This window comes from Dermochelys coriacea, chromosome 8, assembly GCF_009764565.3.
Source record: "Dermochelys coriacea isolate rDerCor1 chromosome 8, rDerCor1.pri.v4, whole genome shotgun sequence".
NCBI classification, from domain to species: domain Eukaryota; kingdom Metazoa; phylum Chordata; order Testudines; family Dermochelyidae; genus Dermochelys; species Dermochelys coriacea.
In genome coordinates, this window is record NC_050075.1 from 98,640,034 (window position 1) to 98,660,561 (window position 20,528).

A 20,528-nucleotide genomic window follows, 5' to 3' on the forward strand; every position below is an offset into this window, starting at 1 on the left:
CCTTGCTTGTCACCATGAAAGGTTTTCCTCCTTTTCCCCCCCTGCTGCTGGTGATGGCTTATCTTAAGTGATCACTCTCCTTACAGTGTTTCATGTTCTCTGTGTGTGTATATAAATCTCCCCTCTGTTTTTTCCACCGAATGCATCCGATGAAGTGAGCTGTAGCTCACGAAAGCTTATGCTCTAATAAATGTGTTAGTCTCTAAGGTGCCACAAGTACTCCTTTTCTTTTTGCAATCTCCATCAAGTTTTATTTACATTCATTGTGCAAAACTTTCCCTTCAGGTTTCTTTTGTACCTATTTCCTCTTGTACATTTCCCAGACAGTGGGCCTGGTTGAACCCTGGGATAAGCTACTCACTACCCTGCTCCTGCGGGAACTGGTGTTTATATTACACAAAGGCTGCACTTGGTCTAAGGTCTTAGACCAGAAAACTGATTGAGTTTAGTCATCCACCCACACTTCTCACACCACTTTTATGTCAGAGTAGCTCTAATGACTACAGGGGAATTACTCCTGATTTACAGTGTTGTGAAAGGAGAATCAGGCTTCATTAATACTCCTCTCTGTAATGCAAAAACATTCATCTTTGACCTTAGCAGAGAACAAATACTTTCCTATTTGTAACTTATCCTGCCATTTCATATCTGACTGCTCTAAAAGCTCACCGTGGTTGCTACTTTTTTTCCAACTGCAATTTAAGGAGTTTGCTGTAATATTTCTGGTAGGCACCAGATGGTGCCCTTACACACAGTCTTACAAGTACTGTTGTAAAAAGAAAAGGAGTACTTGTGGCACCTTAGAGACTAACAAATTTATTTGAGCATAAGCTTTCGTGAGCTACCAGCTTACTTCATCGGATGCATCCGATGAAGTGAGCTGTAGCTCACGAAAGCTTATGCTCAGATAAATTTGTTAGTCTCTAAGGTGCCACAAGTACTCCTTTTCTTTTTGCCAATACAGACTAACATGGCTGCTACTCTGAAGTACTGTTGTGATGATGTACAGGTAGTTCAATCTTGCAGAATTTTTTGTCAGTTGTAACAATTTTTTTAGCTGTAAATGTCTCCACTAAAGTCTGTTTACTGCTTTAGTATCTCTAAATGCAGAATTGCTGCATATAGATTATATCAACATAAGGAAAATAAAACATTACACAATGTCAAAACTCTTGTTTTATCATGTAAACCTTTCATTGGTTTGGATCCTGGTTGTCTCAGATCATTTGTTTCACTGTGTCATATGACAGCAATTGAGACCCTCCAAAGAGCTCAAGTGAACATCTGTCTTGTTTCATTGTGAGAGGGCTGGAGGCAGCACATTCTCAGAGAGGTATCCTCCACTGTGGAATTTGCATCAGGGCTTTGGAGCGGAGCCTGGAGCTGGAGCCCAGAGTAGCTCCAAAGCAGTTGAGCTGCAGGTTTTTGCCTGGAGCTGGAGTGGAGCCAGAGCACAGTTCCAAAGCTCTGATTTGCACTTCCTTTTGGTTTGATGGAGCCTGAAATTCAGGTTCCAAGGCCAGAATGGACCATTGTAATCATTTTGTCTGACCTCCTCTGTAATACAGGTAATAGAATGTCCCCAAAATAATTCCTAGACCATAGCTTTTGGAAACATAATCTTGAAATCAAGATTGGAAATAAAGTATAAATTTTTAACAGGGAGAGTAATTAACTATTGGAACAATTTATCAAAGGTTGTGGTGGACTTTCCATCATTGATACCCAATCTAAATTTATCTAGTTTCAGCTTCTATCTTTTTCCGCTAGAGCCACATAGACTGTGATCAAGTCACCCCTTCTCTTCCTCTTTGATAAAATCAATAGATTGAGCTCCTTGAGTCTATCACAAAAAGGCATGCTTTCAACCCTTAAATCGTTCTCGTGGCTCTTCTCTGAACCCTCTGCAATTTATCACCATCATTCTTGAGTTGTGGACACCAGAACTGGACACAGTATTCCTGTAGCAGTCGCACCAGTACTGAATACAGAGGTAAAATAACCAGTCTACTCCTACTCAAGATTCCCCTGTTGATGCATCTAAGGATCCCATTAGCCCTTTTAGCTGCAGATTTGCACTTGGAGCTTATGTTGAGCTGATTATCTACCATAACCCCCACATCTTTTGCAGTCACTACTTCCCAAATTAGAGTTTCTTGTCCTGTAAGTATGTCCTATGCTCTTCGTTCCTAACTGTATATATTTAGCCCTATTAAAATACATAATGTTTGCTTTTGCTTAGTTCACCAAGCAATCCAGATCTCTCCATATTAGCAATCTGTCCCCTTCATTATTTACAAGTACCCCCAATTTTTGTCATCTGCAAACTTTATCCACAATGATTTTAAGTTTTCTTCCAGGTCACTGATGAAAGTTAAATAGCATAGGATCAAGGACCAATCCCTGTAGGATCCCTCTGGAAACACACCCCAATTTACAGTTATATTGAAGCCAATTTAATGTGTATCTATAAATTGATGGTTTCAGAGTAGCAGCCGTGTTAGTCTGTATTCGCAAAAAGAAAAGGAGTACTTGTGGCACCTTAGAGACTAACAAATTTATTAGAGCATAAGCTTTCGTGAGCTACAGCTCACTAAATGCATCCGATGAAGTGAGCTGTAGCTCACGAAAGCTTATGCTCTAATAAATTTGTTAGTCTCTAAGGTGCCACAAGTACTCCTTTTCTTTTTATAAATTGATGTTCTCACCTTTAGGTTACCCCCTCATGCCTGGACATGGCGATCCAAGTAATTTTGCCTCATGCATCTCCTCTGGTAACCACTTTCTTAGTCATAGTGACCACTCAGCTGGTCTCTTCCCTAGACTCCCTCAGTGGGTCTTCTGTGGCTCTACCCTCTGGCCAAGTCAAACACTCATTCAGTCCCCTTGTAGGGTTCAGCTCTGAATAAGAGATTCTTTACTACTCCTAAGCTTGACTTCACAAAGAAAGAGTTCTTTACCCCTTCTGGACACAACATCAATTTGTTTTGCCCTGGTAGGCCCTAGCTCAGGGCTCCCCCACAGAAGCCACTGTGCTACTTGTAGGTTGCTCCGCCTCTTCCCAAAGCATAACTCCCCTTGTTCCTCCCTACAGAATCCTCCTCTCTCTACTGAGTGCTCAGCTCTATTTAAGGGTATGTCTACACTGGCAGAGTTATAGCGCCTGCAGTTACAGCGTTGCTCAGAGAGCGCTGAAGGGAAACCGCTGTTGTGTGTTCACACTATAACAGGAGTGGGCAAACTTTTTGGCCTGAGAGCCACATCAGGGTTCCAAAATGGTATGGATGGCCGAGTAGGGAAGGCTGTGCTTCTCCAAACAGCCTGTCCTCTGCCCCTATCCATCCCCTCCCACTTCCCGCCCCCTGACTGCCCCCCTCAGAACTCCTGACCCATCCAACCCCACTGCTCCTTGTCCCCTGACTGCCCCCTCCCGGGACCCCCCACCCCTAACCGCCCCCCCCAGGACCCCACCCCCTATCCAACCTCCATGTTCCCTGTCCCCTGATGGCCCCCCACCCATTCAACCAAACCGCCCCCTGCTCCCTGATTACCCCCCGGGACCCTCTGCCCCTTATCCAACCCCCCTGCTCCCCGCTCCCTTACCATGTCACTCAGAGCCGCAGGACTGGCAACCGTGCCATCCAGCCAGAGCCAGCCACACTGCTGCGCTGCCCGGCAGGAGCTTGCAGCCCCGCAGGAGCTCGCAGTCCTGCCACCCAGAGCGCTGGCGGCACGGTGAGCTGAGGCTGCAGGGGAGGAGGGACAGCAGGGGAGGGGCCGGGAGCTAGCCTCCCCAGCCAGGAGCTCAAGGGCTGGGTAGGATGGTCCTATGGCCAGATGTGGCCCGCGGGCCATAGTTTGCCCAGCTCTGCACTATCAGCTGCCTGTGCAATAGCAAGTCTACACTTGCAGCACTTGCATCAGTATTCAGAGTGGTGCACTCTGGGCAGCCATCCCACCGAGCATCTCTTCCTCTTCTGCCGCTAAGAGTTGTGGGAAGGTGGAGGGGGTCACAGAGCATCCTGGGTCCTGTCCCAATGCCCCGAGATGCATTGCTTCATATTCCAGCAATCCCTGGGCTTCCATCCTCATTTGGCGCCATCTTTCAACGGTTAGTGTACTGCACGCCCTGCCTCTTCAGGCTGCAGGAATGGATCTTGTACTGTTGGCTAATATGCTGCTCGCTCTCACTAACACGTCACGAGTGGCAGTGGAATTATTCCTTAAGCTACAAAGGCAAGAGAACTTTAACATTGATCTCACCATGCGAAGTAGCTACGACCCGAGATTACTTATGGCATTCAGAGGTGCTGACCACAGCGGAACACTGCTTTGGGCTTGGGAAACAAGCACTGAGGGGTGGGATCACATCGTCATGCACTTCTCAGACTACGAGCTGTGGCTGCAGAACTTTCGGATGAGAAAAGCCACGTTCGTGGGACTGTGTGATGAGCTCGCCCCAGCCCTGTGGCGCAATGACATGAGAATGAGAGCTGCCTTGTTGCTGGAGAAGTGCGTGGCGATTGCACTGTGGAAGCTGGCTACTCCAGACTGCTACCGATCGGTTGCTAACCAGTTCAGAGTGGGAAAGTCAGCCGATGGACTTGTGTTGACAGAAGCGTGCAGGGCCATTAATCATGTCCTGCTCCGAAAGACTGTGACTCTGGGCAACTTGTGTGACGTTGTGGATGGCTTTGCACAAATGGGCTTCCCTAACTGCGGAGGGGCGATAGATGGCACACATATTCCAATTCTAGCACCAGACCATCTAGCCACTGAGTACATTAATTGGAAGGAGTATTTTTCTGTGGTTCTCCAGGCACTTGTGGATCACCGTGGGCATTTCATGGACATTAACACAGGCGGTCTAGAAAGGTGCAGGACGTATGCATCTTTTGGAACACTGCCCTGTTCAGGAAGCTGCAAGCAGGGACTTTCTTCACAGATCAGAAGATCACCATAGGGGAAGCCAAAATGCCCATTATGATCCTGGGAGACCCTGCCTACCCCTTAATGCCACGGCTTATGAAGCCATACATGGGGAACCTTGACAGCAGCAAGGAGCAGTTCAACAACAGGCTGAGCAAGTGTAGAATGATTGTTGAGTGTGCTTTTGGCTGTTTAAAAGCCCGCTGGCACTGCCTATACGGGAGTCTGGACCTGACCAATGACAATATTCCTATGCTTATAGCTACATGCTGTGCGCTCCATAATATTTGTGAAGGGAAGAGTGAAAGTTTCACTCAGGGCTGGACCACTGAGGCTCAGTGCCTGGAGGCTGAATTTGAACAGCCAGAGACCAGGGCTATTAGAGGGACGCAGCATGGGGCCATAAGAATCAGGGATGCCTTGAGGCAGCAATTTGAAGCTGAAAACTACTAATATTTCTTGCTTGCTTGGTAGTGCAGTGCTTGTAATACTAGGAGGTGATTGTGATTGGTGTAAATGATGCACTGTGAAGGTTTAAGAAAACTGTCTGTTGCTTTGAAGGGCTCTGTTTGCTTTCAATTAATGGAATAAAGATTGCTTTCAAACCAAAACAATTATTTTATTAAAAACAACAACTGGAGGAGAGAGACAAACAAAAAAACACACTGGCACTGTGGGGAATGGGGAAGGGAGGGTCCCTGGAAGATGTGGAGTCCCGGGACGGTTAAAGATTTGTGTATGTCCAGATATCATATGCAACCTTCTCCTTTGGAGTACACTGCAGTGGGTACTGTACTTCGCAGGGCTAAACTGCAAAGGGACAGGTGTTGAGTGCAGTGAGAGTCCGCAAGGCTGAAATGTGACAGGGCAGGAGTGCAATGCAGCAGGTACAGACTGAAGCCAGGAAGTTAATAAGAGTGTGCTGGCAGTGTCTGGGGGGCACATAGGACAGAGTTTTGTGACAGCAGCTGCAGGGGAGGGTGGGCGCGGAGCTGCTCGGTTTGCAGTGCTAGTAGTGCCTGGAGCGTGTCCACTTGGTGCTCCATAATGTTTAAGAACCACTCCGTGGCTTGGTTCTGGCATGCCACATTCTCCTTTCAGTCCCTCTTCTGACTGTCCTGCCACTCCTTCAATTCTTGTTTTTCGGCTGCGGAGTGCATCATGACATCACGCAGAAAGTCCTCTTTAGTTTTTCTTGGCCGCTTTCTAATTCTGCGCAGCTATTCAGCCAGTGATAACAAAGAGGGAGGTTGGGCTCCCAGAGTCATACCTGTGAAGCCAAAATGCAACCATTTACAGAAGAAGTATTGTTTTCAATACAGAGGCCACTGATTCAGTGATTTAAAACACAGTAACAGGTATGTGAAAAGTGGCTAACTGGCTGACCCCAGGCAAGCACACCTGAGCCACAAGACCCACAAAATGGTGAGTAACTGCAGGTGCAGGGGAAATCAGTGTTCTAGGACCATACTGCACACTGGGCACATGGCTCTTGTGGAGAGTCAGCACTTAAGCGGGAGCCTTGTAATCATTACTGTCCCCACATTTTCCACAGGCTGTGTTCATTATGGAAGATATCTCGCTGCTGAGGGTGAGCAGGGAATCAAGGAAGGATATTCTCCAAGACTGCAGCTCCCATCCTGGCCCTTATGCAGCTTGCCTGTGTGCAGCAATGGTCCCCACCCCCAGTGAAGGCAGAATGGTGCGGGAAAGTTACCCTTAATAGGGCAAGAAACAAAGGAGCTCTGCCAAAGAACATGTGGCAGCAGATTGCCCAGTATCTCCATGAGAGTTTCATGGAGTTCTCTGAGGCAGATTTCCATGAAGTGAGGGAGTCAATCAACACCCTGTTTCACCGCTCAGACTAGGCATGTGGTGGTACGTGCATCATATAGACTCAAGCCTGCTTTCTGCGAATCCTCCTGCCCTCAACAACTTGCTTCAGCGATTCCCAAAATCCAAGCCACTTACCAGGGGCCTCCTCTCCTGTTTGTGCTTCACCAGTCTCTGACAGCTATGACTGGCTCGCCTCCTCTGGGGTAGAGAAAAGCTCCTGGCTGCATGCATCTCTGACCTCTGGATCCTGCTCCCTCTCCACATCCTCATCCAAGATTTCTTCCTCCTGGCTCGCTCCACTCTCAACTGGCCACCAAAGTATCCACAGTGGCCTTCGCAGCGGAGGTAGGGTCACCACCAAGTATCGTGTCCAGCTCTTTGTAGAACCGCAGCTCGTGGGTGAAGGACCGGAGTGGTGGTTTGCTTCCCGCGCCTTGTGGTAGGCATTCCGCAGCTCCCTCACTTTGACCCGTGTGTCCCAGTCATGGCCCCTTTCTGTCATGCATCGTGAAATCTGTCTGTAGGTATCATAATTCCTACGGCTGGAGCGCAGCTGGGACTGGACAGCCTCTTCTCCCCAAATGCTGATGAGGTCCAGTAGCTCATCATTGCTCCAAGGGGGGGGGGGGAAATCGCCTGGTGCATGAAGCAGGCATGGCCACCTGAAAAGATGCGCTGAGACCACTGCATGCATCACCGAGCAAACAGGAAGGCGACTTTCAAAATTCCCAGGAATTTAAGGGGTGGGGCTCACGGTTGGTCACCTGAGGACAGGGCAGAAGAGGTCAAACCGATGACCAGTGAGGCGAGAACAGGCACTGTAGGACACCTCCTGAAGGCGAATTGCAGTGCTGTAATCAACCAGGGTGTCTACACTGGTACCACGGCTCTGTAACCCTGGTGCAGAAAGCTCTACGCCTCTCGTCAGGGTGATATTTTTAGAGTGCTGCAACTGCGCAGTTTCTGCGCACTAAGTGGCTTGGCAGTGTGTACACCTTGGGAGTTAGAGCACAAAAAGCTGTTTTACTGCACAGAAACTTGCCAGTGTAGACAAGGCCTAAGTCAGGGGTGGGCAAACTTTTTGGCCAGAGGGCCACATCTGGGTATGGAAATTGTATGGCAGGCCATGAATGCTCACGAAATTGGGGGTTGGGGTGTGGGAGTGGGTGAGTGCTCCAGCTGGGGATGTGGGCTCCTGGGTGGGGCTGGGGATGAGGGGTTGGGGGTGCAGGAGGGTGCTTTGGGCTGGGACCGAGGAGTTTGGAGGGTGGGAGGGGGATCAGGGCTGGGACAGGAGGTTGGGGCATGGGAAGGGGTCAGGGGTGCAGGCTCTGGGCAGCGCTTTCCTCAAGCAACTCCCAGAAGCAGCATCATGTTCCTCCTCCGGCTCCAACATGGTGGTGCGGCCAGGCAGCTCTGCACACTGCACTGTCCACAGGCACCGCCCCTACAGCTCCCATTGGCTGCAGTTCCTGGCCAGTGGGAGCTGCAGGGGCGGTGCTTGGGGCGGGGGCAGCGTGCAGAGCCCCTTGGCTGTCTCTACGCATAAGAAACATAGCGGGGACATGCCACTGCTTCCAGGAGCTGCTTGGAGCAGGAAAATCCCCCAACCCTGCTCTCCAGCTAGAGCTCGAGGGTCGGATTAAAACGTCTGGAGGGCCGGATGTGGTCCCCGGGCTATAATTCACCACCCCTGGCCTAAGTCATGCTCGCCCTGCTTCACCAACACAGCTGGGGTCAGTCTTTCTAATTAAGCCCCATTACATCCAGCTGGGGGTCGTTATTAGCCATTATGTTGTCAGCTCATCAGTGAGGCTGAGGGATAAAGGCTGAACCCAGCTTGCTTCAAAGGGCCAGACGCTCCATGACAGTGCATGTTAATTTTATAGGTTTTAGAGTGGTAGCCGTGTTAGTTTGTATCAGCAAAAAGAACGTCGAGTACTTGTGGCACCTTAGAGACTAAAATTTATTTTGGCATAAGCTTTCGTGGGCTAAAACCCACTTCAACAGATGCATGGAGTGGAAAATAAAGTAGGAAGATGTATATATACACACAGAGAACATGCAAAGATGCATCTTTGCATGTTCTCTGTATATATATATATATATATATATATATATATATATATATATATATATACACACACACACACACACACACACACACACATCTTCCTACTGTATTTTCCACTTCATCAGATGCATGGAGTGGAAAATACAGTAGGAAGATATATATAGAGAGAGAGAGCAAGAACATGAAAAGATGCATCTTTGCATGTTCTCTGTGTGTGTGTGTGTGTGTATATATATCTTCCTACTTTATTTTCCACTCCATGCATCTGATGAAGGGGTTTTAGCCCACAAAAGCTTATGCCAAAATAAATTTGTTAGTCTCTAAGGTGCCACAAGTACTCCTCGTTCTTTTTCTTAATTTTATATCATTCTAACTTTTCTAATCAAAATATCATGTGGTATCAAGTCAAATGCATTACAGAAGCCTAAGTATATTACATCAACTCTATTACCTTTAACAACCAAACTTTCAATCTCATCAGAAAAAAAGATATCAAGTTAATGTGACAGAATCTATTTTGCTCCGTTGGTTGGCATTAATTTGTTGATCTTCAGCTCACACCGCAAAGCCCACTTTTTGTTGCGGGTTTTTCCAAAGGAGAAGTGGGCAGAGGGCTCATCTAGACATGGATAAAAAGTGTATTTTTAAAACATGTTAGCTAACCCATTTTAACGAACATTTTTTAAAACTGTAGGGTAGATAGGCAAGTTAACATATTAGGTTGTAGAGAAGAACCCTAGACTCACCCTATTTTTAAAACAAACTTTGTATCCTAATTTAGGCATGTCCTGAGAATCAGTGGCCAATATGGCAGGATTTAGAGAGTCATTGTTGTTTTGTGCACTTTTAAAAAACTAAAAGGAAACCATAAAAATCTAAATAAATAAATACCAAATGTTAATGCACTGTAAGTAGTATTCAAGTCTCAGCACCTTACATCATTTTTCAGTTTGATCTTCATCATCAAGTTGGTCCCATGTTCATTCCCTACCCTCTTTCTTAATATGACATAGGATGAGTTGTCCTTTTTCATGTGTGTGTGTGTGTGTGTGATCATTTTGTTATTTATCTGAGCGTCTTTGGTAAGTATATTGCCATCGTGACAAAGTTCCTCCTCTACCTTGGTGGATCTTGCGCTTATTGGCGGATTTGCTCGCCTTGGAGCTCACAGCAGCCCTCAGTTTGGCCATTTTCATGAACCCACAGTCCAGGACAACTCCTCCTATGTCTGATCAGGAGTTGGGAGGTTTGGGGGGAACCCAGGCCCACCCTCTACTCCGGGTTCCAGTCCAGGGCCCTGTGGCATGCAGCTGTTTAGAGTGCCTCCTGGAAGAGCTGTGCAACAGCTACAACTCCCTGGGCTACTTCCCCATGGCCTCCTCCCAACACCTTCTTTATCCTCACCAAAGGACCTTCTTCCTGGTGTCTGATGATGCTTGTACTTCTCAGTCCTCCAACAGTATACATTCGCATTCTCACTCTCAGCTCCTAGTGCCTCTTGCTCCCAGCTCCTCACATGCACACCACAGACTGAAGTGAGCTCTTTTTTAAAACCCAGGTGCCCTGATTAGCCTGCTTTAATTGATTCTAGCAGCTTCTTGATTGGCTGCAGGTGTTCTAATCAGCCTGTTACCTTACCCAGGGAAAAGGGACTTACTTAGCCTGGGGCTAATATATCTGCCTTCTATTACTCTCCTATAGCCCGGATCCCAATAGGATTACTCTCCTATAGCCCTGTCACACCACGGTAATTGAATTTATTCAGCTGGATCCCACTTACAAAGATTATAGGTGCCATATAGAATTTACTTCAAAAGATTGGTACAAACACTTCATTCTTTTTTAATATACCAATAAACTGAAGTCAGCCACAGCTGCTGTATGACCCATCCATAATCATTTGCATGTATGCCTTCAGTTTTGAGGGAGCAGTTATCAGATTAGTTCCTTAATTAACTCCGCTGTTTCCCTTTCTGTGTTTGTGCTTTGCTCAGGTTGAAAGTGTTTTTAAAGTATGATAGTTTATGCATCTGCAGACTGGTTTCTTGTGATACAGTCCTCCATAAATGCAAAATAGAGACTAGACAGACAAGCACACCACCCTGTTTACGTCATTAAGTAAAGCGTTATTTTATTATCATCAACATATTTTAGAGAAATATAAACTGTGGGGGTCACTACAAGTGTGGTGGAATACAATAGCCAGTATAATCTTGTTGCCCTTGTTTCAGGCAGATACCCATCAATATAAACATTTCCTTACCTTCCATCATGCATTTGGCACACACAGTTAACATATATATTTGCAGGCATCCAAATTTTGTAAGCAGTTTCCATAAACAAGCTTGAGTCAAAGTAGCAAAGACAATAGAGTCAACAAGATAGTATGCAGGTTTTAGCACTGTACAAGATTATTTTTCTTGCTGTTGTCATGCTGCTAAGATAGTATCAACAGCACTTCTTTGAGTTTGAAAACTAGATTGTGGGCCCAATTCTATATTGTGCTGTGGCCTTTTTACACCACTCTGACAATGGAAAGGAGCCCGGAAGCTGGCAGAGCTGGCCACCCAAGAATTCACTCTGTAAAGAGAATCCAGAGGTAGAGTAGAGTCATAATGGCTCCATGCCACCTCCCGCCCTGACTAGCAGTTTGACCTCCAGTCAGAGGTGAAGGGAACTTAAAGGACATACCAGTACTCCGGAGTCCTGAGCGCTGGGGGGTGGTGGCCTCAACCGGAAGAGGCGGGGCCTTTAAATACCCGGGCCCTTTAAATCAAGACTCTTTGCCGCTTTTACAGATCCAGACTAACACGGCTACCTCTGTGATACTTTCTTCTGTCCTGTTATCTCCCATCTCCAGGCCTTCTCCTCTGCTCATATGTCTTATCCCATGGATATTTTTGGGGTGACATGGCTGAGCAGTAGGATATTCCCCTTCTTTTGCTTCCTTCCCCAGGAGATGTGCTTTTACACAGGGAATTTATTCCGGAACAAGGTGTTCCTTTTTATGAAAAGGTGAAATGCTTTTGTGGTATTTAGCACCGTGACTGAGATGCTGCTCTGAGAATGTTTTGAGATCTGGTTGATTCATCAAGTTATTTATTTAGCCCCTTTTAACAGTGCTAGTCCCATGTCCAGGAGGTTAATCATGTAAAAAGGCAGACAAATAACTGAACATAAACCAACAGGCACTGGTGATCCCTTGGGGACTAAGAAGAAACCGTCTAGTGTTGTAGTGCGAGTTAAATGCAGAGTATAATGATGCTCAGTTAAACATTCTTGAGTGGTTCTCTTCTTTACCAAATCTAATTACAGATCTCAAGGGAAACACATTTAAAGGGACACTGTGAAGTAGTTTACCTATATAAAATTGGCACAGATTTAAAGATTTTTTTAATGGCAGTTAAAAGGAGGAATGTGATTGACTTAAGATGTCCGACTTGATTGCACATTAGCTAGCAGATGCAAGAAATGCAAACATAGATTTTATTAAATCTCTAACCCATTTCGCAAAGTGCATTTCTCAGTTTGCTGAAGTGATTTGGCATTCAGAAATTCGGAGATCTATTGTAGGCCTTTCACTTGGACGAGGGCCAAGGGGCTCGTGCAAAACTTTCATCTGCATACATCACATTGCACAGTTGGATCTGATACTGCAAGACCTGTCTGGGCAGATGCCTAAGTCAGTGGGAGTTTTTTGCACACAGTTTGCAGGATTGAATTATTTAGGGAATAAAATTAAACAAAACAGAAAGATCGCTTATTACCAAAATGCAACCTAGACAATATAAATTATAGGAACATTCTACACTGTGCTTGTATTTGGACTGAACTCAAATCTGATAGCATAGATTTTAGAATGCACGCACAGCCTGTTGCATTCATTTATTGATGAAAATGATACAACACAAGTCCAGAAATGAACATATTCCTTAACAATATCTGGACACTGTACTCTGCTCTGCTGCACACTAGGCAAGTCATTCTAGGCCAGATCTTCAGTGGGAGGAGGGCCTTAGCTTCTCTCAATGCATCAGTTAACTCATCTGCAAAGAGGGAACAATAAAATGTACTTGCCTCACTACTGCAGTGAGGATAAATTAGTTAATGTTGTAAAGTACCTGTTAGATAGAAGTCCAAAATATTATAAATGAAATTGATCTAAGCTTGCAAAAATCATCCACACACTGGCCTTTATCAACAAGAATACAAGTCCAAAAATCATATGCCTCTGAAGAAAAAGAGATATAAATAGTTTATCTGAAGGCCTTTTCTTATAAACAGGATACATTTTTAGGTGTTTTTAGAAGAAGGTTAGCCTGTGTGACAACCTGCTCTCGGGAGACTTGTATCTTTAATAAAAATACTAGGGGACAGTGCATTCCTTGAATTGTGTTATTGTACATAGAGTTCTCAGTTATTTTTGCTATATTAGAACTTGTTTTGAGAATTTTGCAGCCAAACTTATTTTTTTCTTACTAAAATAAGTTTTTTAACTGACCTGCATCTTACATGAGTCTGGGGGTTGTATGTCATACCACTTCTTAAATCTTTCCTGGACTGCCATCGTCTCACGTCACAACACATATAAACTATACAGCTATACCCTACAGCAGGGGTTCTCAACCTTTTTCTTTCTGAGGCCCCCCAATACACTATAAAACTCCACGGCCCGCTTGTGCCACAACAACTGGTTTTCTGCATATAAAAGACAGGGCCGGCATTAGCAGGGCAATTGCCTAGGACCTAATGCCACAGGGCCCCCTGCATAGCTAAGTTGCTCAGGCTTTCACTTTAGCCCTCGGTGGCAGGGCTCAGGGACCCAGGCTAGGGTTGCCAACTTTCTAATCCCACAAAATCGAACACCTAGCCCTGCCCCTTCCTTGAGGCCATGCCCCCTGCCCTGCCCCCCACTGACTACATTCCCCTCACTTGGTGGCTCACTCTCCCCCACCCTCACTCTCTTTCACTAGGCTGGGGTAGGGGGTTGGGGTGCGGGTTCTAACTGGAAGTGTGGGCTCCGGGGCGGGGCCAGAAATGAGGGATTCATGGTGCAGGAGGGGGCTCCGGGCTGGGGCAGGGGGTTGGGGTGTGGGAGGGGGTAAGGGCTCCAGCTAGGGGTGTGGGCTCTGGGGTGGGGTTGGGGATGAGGGGCTTGGGGTGCAGGAGGGGCTCCAGGTTGGGGGGGGGAAGAGGGGTTCAGAGTGCAGGAGGGGGCTCTGGGCTGGGGCAGAGGGTTGGGGTACAGGAGGGTGAGGGCTCCATCTGGGGATGCAGGTTCTGGGGTGGAGCCAGGGATGAGGGGTTTGGGGTGCAGGAAGGGGTTCTGGGTTTTGGGGGGGCTTAGAGCTGGGAAAGGGGGTTGGGGCTCGGGGGTTGGGGCACGGGTTTACCTCCGGTGGCTCCCAGTCAGCAGCGCAGTGTGGGGCTAGGGCAGACTTCCTGGCTGTCCTGGCACTGCAGACTATGCTGTGTCCCGGAAGCAGCCAGGAGGTCCGGCTCCTAGGTGGAGGCACAGCAGGTGGCTCTGTGCACTGCTCTTGCCCGCAAGCAGTGCCCCCACAGCTCCCATTGGTCGTGGTTCGGGGCCAGTGGGAGTGCGGAGACAATGCTTGGGGCAGGGGTAGGGGCAGCGCACTGAGACCCGTGCTCCCCCACACCACAAGAGCCGGACCTGCTGGATAGTTCCGGGGCACAGTGCTGAGCCAGGACGGGTACAGACTAGCCTGCCTTAGCTCCGCAGCACTGCTGACTGAACTTTTAATAGCCCGGTTGGCCGTGCTGACCAAAGTCAGCACCTTTTCAACCAGGTATTCTGGTTGAAAACCAGACACCTGGTCACCCTACCCCAGGCTTCAGCCCTATGCAGTGGGACTTTGGCTGTCTGCCCTGAGCTCCAGCAAGTCTAATGCTAGCCCTGCTTGTAGGACCCCCTGAATCCTGCTCCCCAGGGGGTCCTAGATCTCTGATTGAGAACCACTGCCCTATAGCATATCTTGTCACATTTTATTTTTGTCAGTGCTCTTGGCAATTGTCAACTTGATACCATATGTTTACTTTCATTATTGATTTTGCCATCTATGAATAAAAATAAAAATAATTGCTACTTTAGGACCCATTCCTGAAGGCCTTACTCAGGCAATGCTCTCATTGAAACCAATGGGGCTTGATTCTCCTCTCACTTGTCTTCACGAGTGATGAGGGATTTACTCCAGTATGAGAGGCAAATAAAACTGAAATTTGCAAAGCTGTGAATTCCATATATGTCCAACATCATGGGCCAACTTCTGCACTCATTTACACTTGTTTAAATCCGGAATAAATCAATCGTAATTGGAGGCAGAAATTAGCCTCATGTGTGAGACCAAACAACAATTAGTTGCCTTCATGGTGCAGAGATGGAGAAGTTAATATCAAGATGCTTCTTAACAAAACCTGTAACTTGAAATAGATTAAATTTCTTGTCTAAACTACCTAAGTGAGTTCCTTTAATTTGGGATTGAAGAACTATTTTTTTACTTTGTGCATAGGATTGGAAGGCGTGATTCACTATAGCCTTATTTGGTGGCTTCTATTGTTTAATATTTGCACCATATTTTTATAAAACTATATGGTAACTTTATCTTTATAACAAGTACATGTTGTGGGGGTTGTTGTTTTTGTTTGTTTTGTTTGTTTTTTGTTTTTGTAGTTTGTGTAAAAGGGCACAGCTGGTAACATCCTGTATAAAGTTTTACGTTGCACAAGCTTTTACCTCAGTTTCTAATTTCATACTAATAATAGTTTAGTCTATTGAGTAACATCTTTGTCATTTGTTCTAAGTATTTGCTCTTCTTTTTGAAGTTAGTCTTATTAGTCCTCTCAGCCACAAATAGGTGTGTGATTTTTTTTATGCCTTGGTACATACAGAGACATACAGAAGACATATTATTCAACTGGAATTTTTATTTCAGTGCAACCTGGCTGTGCTATCCACCATAACAAGGGGAGGCAAATGGGCATAATTTCCTTAATCCCTCCCACCATCACCCCTTCTCCTGTGTTTAGCATTTTAAAATGTTTGGAGCATGTTAGTTGGATGGTACACAACTTGCAGCTGACATGGGTTTCAAAAATGTAAGAGACACATTGTCTGCCCTTAAAACTTTTATTGTTTAGAACAATGATTTGGAGCATTGCAACTTTATCAAGGGAAAAGGCTGAGAAATGATCTGATGTTTCAAAGGAGTATTGTCACTAATAGCTAACCACAAGCATCACATGCTGTATTTTTTCCCAGTGATTTCTTTTTTTATTAACTTTGTTCAGGTCTTAACTGATTCTGCAATATCAATATTTTTTTAAAAGTTGGCCTACATATATAAGTGGTTTCCAAAAACACTTGAATTTTATCCAGTTGATAGTCACAGTTTGTGGTGCTAAGCTTTAGCTGTTTATTACAATTTGGAAAAACCTAATTTTTGTTTCTTTTTTCCAGTTCGATGGCAGAAGCGATGGACTGAATCTAAGCATAAATCTGATTATGGTAAATTTCAGCTCACAGCAGGAAGATTCTGAGGAGATGAAGAAAAGTATAAAGGTAAGCTATATAGCATTTATGATCTGAACAGTCTAAAAAAATATATTTCTAGGGATTTAGCCCTATTCTTTGATTGCATCCTTAATTCTTTTTCCTCCATTGCTCACAGTGACAAAAATGTGCCTGTTAAAATTAAATTTCAGTCGTGTCAACTTAGTCCTTGACTACACTTAAAATAGATTGACCTAGCTATGTTACTCACGTGTATGAAAAATTCACACCTCCTAATGCCATGGCTCATCCCCCAGCTCTGACGTAGGTCCCACCCCCATTCCACCCCTTTCCCCAAGGCCCCACCCCTTCTCTACCTCTCCCCTCCCCCACTCCACCCCCGCCTTTTCCCACCCAGTTCCCCCCATCCCCTGAGCACATTGCGTCCTCGCTCCTCCCTCCCAGCTTCCTGCATGCGTGGGGAGGGAGTTGGAGGCACTGATCTGCCAGTGGGCGGGATGCACGGGGGGCGGCTTGAGGAGGAGCTGATGGAGGGCTGCCGCTGGGTGCTCAGCACCCACCATTTTTTCCCCATGGGTGCTCCAGCCCCGGAGCATCCATGGAGTCAACGCCTATGACTGTAGCGCTTTAGTGAAGATGCTATCTAAGCCAGCAGAAGTGGTTCTCCTGTCAGCATAGGTACTCCACCTCCTTAAGAGGTGGTAACTAGGTCAACAGAATTCTCCCATCAAACTAGCGCGGTCTACACCGGGGATTAGATTGGATTAACTGCGTCGTTCAGGGGTGTGGATTTTTCATATCCCTGAGCAACATAGTTATACCGACCTGAATTTCCTAGTGTAGACTAGGCCTCATTGACTTCAGATGGTGTTGTGGGTACTTAATACTTCTGAAAAATAGGTCCAGATATGATATGAGACACTAGGAGGGTCCTAACTTAATTTCTAGACAACAGTCTGTAGAAACTAGACTTTGAAGTCCCATACCTCATTCTGAAAGATGAAACAACTCAAAGAAACAAGAAAAGTTAGGACTTGCTGTTGCTCTTTGTAACCTCCAGAGTAGAGAGCACTAGGTCAATGGAAGAATTCTCCCATTGACCTAGTTACCATCTCTCAGGGGGGTGGATTACCTACACTGACAGGAGAATTCCTCCTATCAGCCTAGGTAGCATCTTCACTGAAGCACTACAGGAGTGCAGCTGCACTGTTTTAAGTGTAGACAAGCCCTTGAAAGGCGTTAACTCAAGTGTAGATAACTCAAGTGAAGACATAGCCAAGTGTTAGTAGTGCCTGCAGGAAGCAAGCACTGTCTCAAGGCATAAGAACTAGGAAATGTATCAAAGAGTCTCTTGCTGGTGTATCTTGAAATATTAGCAGGAGAGAGAAGCATTCATGTGGCTTTGTTTAGGTAAGTATATTTCTAAGTGCAATTATTAAACTTCATATTCAATTCTATTTCTGAGTGCTCCAGTATGGCTAATGCCAAGCATGCAAAAATCATGAGTCAGGTGCCAAAAAATCATGACATCATCTTAAAAACGATGAGGTGTTTTAAAAAATATATATATTTTGAATTATTTTTGTTAGCCTTCTGGTTTCTGATCATTTAGGGTTCACTTGGGTCATGTTTTCAAGTTTTTCTTCACAACCATGAGGGGTAGGCATTTATTTATTTATTTATTTAAATTAATGCTCGGATTCTCATGCAATCTCTTGATTCCCAAAGTTGGAGCTTTACAAAAGAATATCACAAGAACTGGCAACACTGGCTGCAGGCTGCACATGCCTTAGTGCGGTTTGCCCTTTAGAGCAAGCAAAATTTACAATGGATGACTGGAAAGGGGAAAAGAAGAGAAGAGAGGCTCCCAAGATGACTGGACCCATTGTCATCTGAAAGGGTGTGTGGGGAAAACTTTCATTCCACTTAACCTTTACCTTTCGGGTAGCATCTGAACAGGCCCAGTGGGTCTGGCGGCTCTTCTATCTGTGTCAAACAGCATGTGCTCAGAAGGACACACTGCATTCAGGGATATGACTTCCTAGAGCACATAAAATTTGAATAGGATGTGCAGTTCAGTGATCTTAAATACAGATGTAATGATTGCACATTCAAATAAACTCAGCTAGTTTAATTTGCATAGTATGAAGCGTGCACACAGCTTGATAACAAGCAATGTTGAGCCAGTAAATGCACAGAGAGTACTGAGCCAGATTCACTGTCTGAGCAGGGCAGAGTGAGAGGAAATCACCCAATTTCCCCAGGGATTCCTTCAGCATACAGGGGAGTCCCTAGTAGACATAGAGCTGGTATAGCCACCAGCTCTGCAACCCTTGTGTCAAGGATTTGTTGGGGGTGAGGCGAGGCAGAAGTCCTTGGAGACTATCACTATCTCTATATCAGTGTTGGAGTAGAGCTGGCCAGAGAATCTGGGATCCGAAACCAGCTCTATGATGGCTCCTCCTCTCTTGCTGAGCCAAGTATATCTTGGTCACAGAAGAGAATCTGGCCCATAAACTTTAGTGGTATATTAAGTAAAAGTTTTGCTTTGTTTTTAGTGTTCTGGTGGCATTTCCCTCATCTTCCCATGCTAATTGCTTCACAAACTTTTTCTTTTTTTAGACTACATTTTTGGTTGTTTGTGTGGTGTTTGTTTTTTGTCTCTGCCCTTCTTATTCCCTCCCTATCCCCATATCTCCTGCTCAGTTACTTTTATGTTTCAACCAGTTTGTGGACTTTAAGTAAATTCATTGTCTAACTTTTAGATTAGAGTGTAACTTCCCTCTTGAATTGACATCATCATTTTGTGGCTCAGTAGCTACTGTGCTGAATAACAACATCCTTGCCTGGAGATGGAGTATCATTAGTTACCAATACTTACAGATATATGGCCACATCCTCCTCTTCTCAGTTATTGAACTGGTGTAAGTGAGAGGGGAATTTGACTCATACAGGGCAGTGATGGAAGTGGTAAATTATTAAGAGCCAGAAAGGACACTAAACGGGTAAATGTAACTTTATGTAGAGGTTTTCTATATATGTTTGTTCTTACTGTGTCTCCTCATTATTGGTCTTCAGACTAGTCAAGATGCCAGATTTTATGCAAGATTTGAGCCCTTTAGTAATGACGGTCAGACTTCAGTAATTCCATTTACCGTAAAACATAAACAGAAGATTGACTGTGCTGGCAGATATATTAAACAGTTTCCTGCAGAACTTAACCAAAAGGATGTGCATGGAGAGTCTAATATTACATCATGTGTGATAAGGTCTCTGAAAATTCTGTATCTGTTAGAAATGCTTGATAATGTCCGTTCGATAAAATAATCTTATAATACATATGAGTGGCTGTAATCACATAGTTTAGGAAATTTAAATTATATAATAACTGTCTATTGTCCTAGTACTGACTGATCAACTGGGATCAATTTGGCCCTTAGTTAATAATTCTATTGCTGCCTCAGACAGAAGAGAATCCAGCACCCTCTTTCTTAGTTGTATTAGCTCTGTAGGGGTGAAAAGAATACAAAGTTATTTTTGTCCAGTCCTTGGGATATGTATATGTAACTCTGAGTACACAAGGAGCAGATCTGTTGCATTAAAAACATGCCTTATTTATATAGTCATTTTTCAAAGCAGCACCACACTTTAAAAGAAATAACAGTGCATAGATTGATTAAAAAGTAACAAGGATGAATGTTACAGTAAAGTACCAACATCTGCATGTTGCAAATTCCAGTGAAGCAGAAGAATTGTTTGTGGTGGTTCAAGGGGGTATAATAAAGAATAACTGTTTGAAAATGAGAAAAGGAGAATTTGAGCTGAATACCAGAAATCTTTTTCTAACAATGAAGTTACTTAGATTGTGGAATAGTTTCTCAAGGGAATTGGTGAGAACCTGCATTACTTGGTCTGTTAAAACTGGATTGCATCAAGCATTGTGTATATACTGCAAGAAACAATCTTGCTTTGGCAGTTACATGGAGTAGATGAGTTAATAGCTTTTTCTACCCCAAGTTCTCTGCTTCTGCGTTTTGTTTCTGAGTCTTAAAAATCTGACATTTTAAAATGAAAACCAATATTATCATTATCCAATGTTACAATATATTGAAACAAGCACTATAGGGCCATGTTCTAAAGCCCTTTCTCAGGGCCATG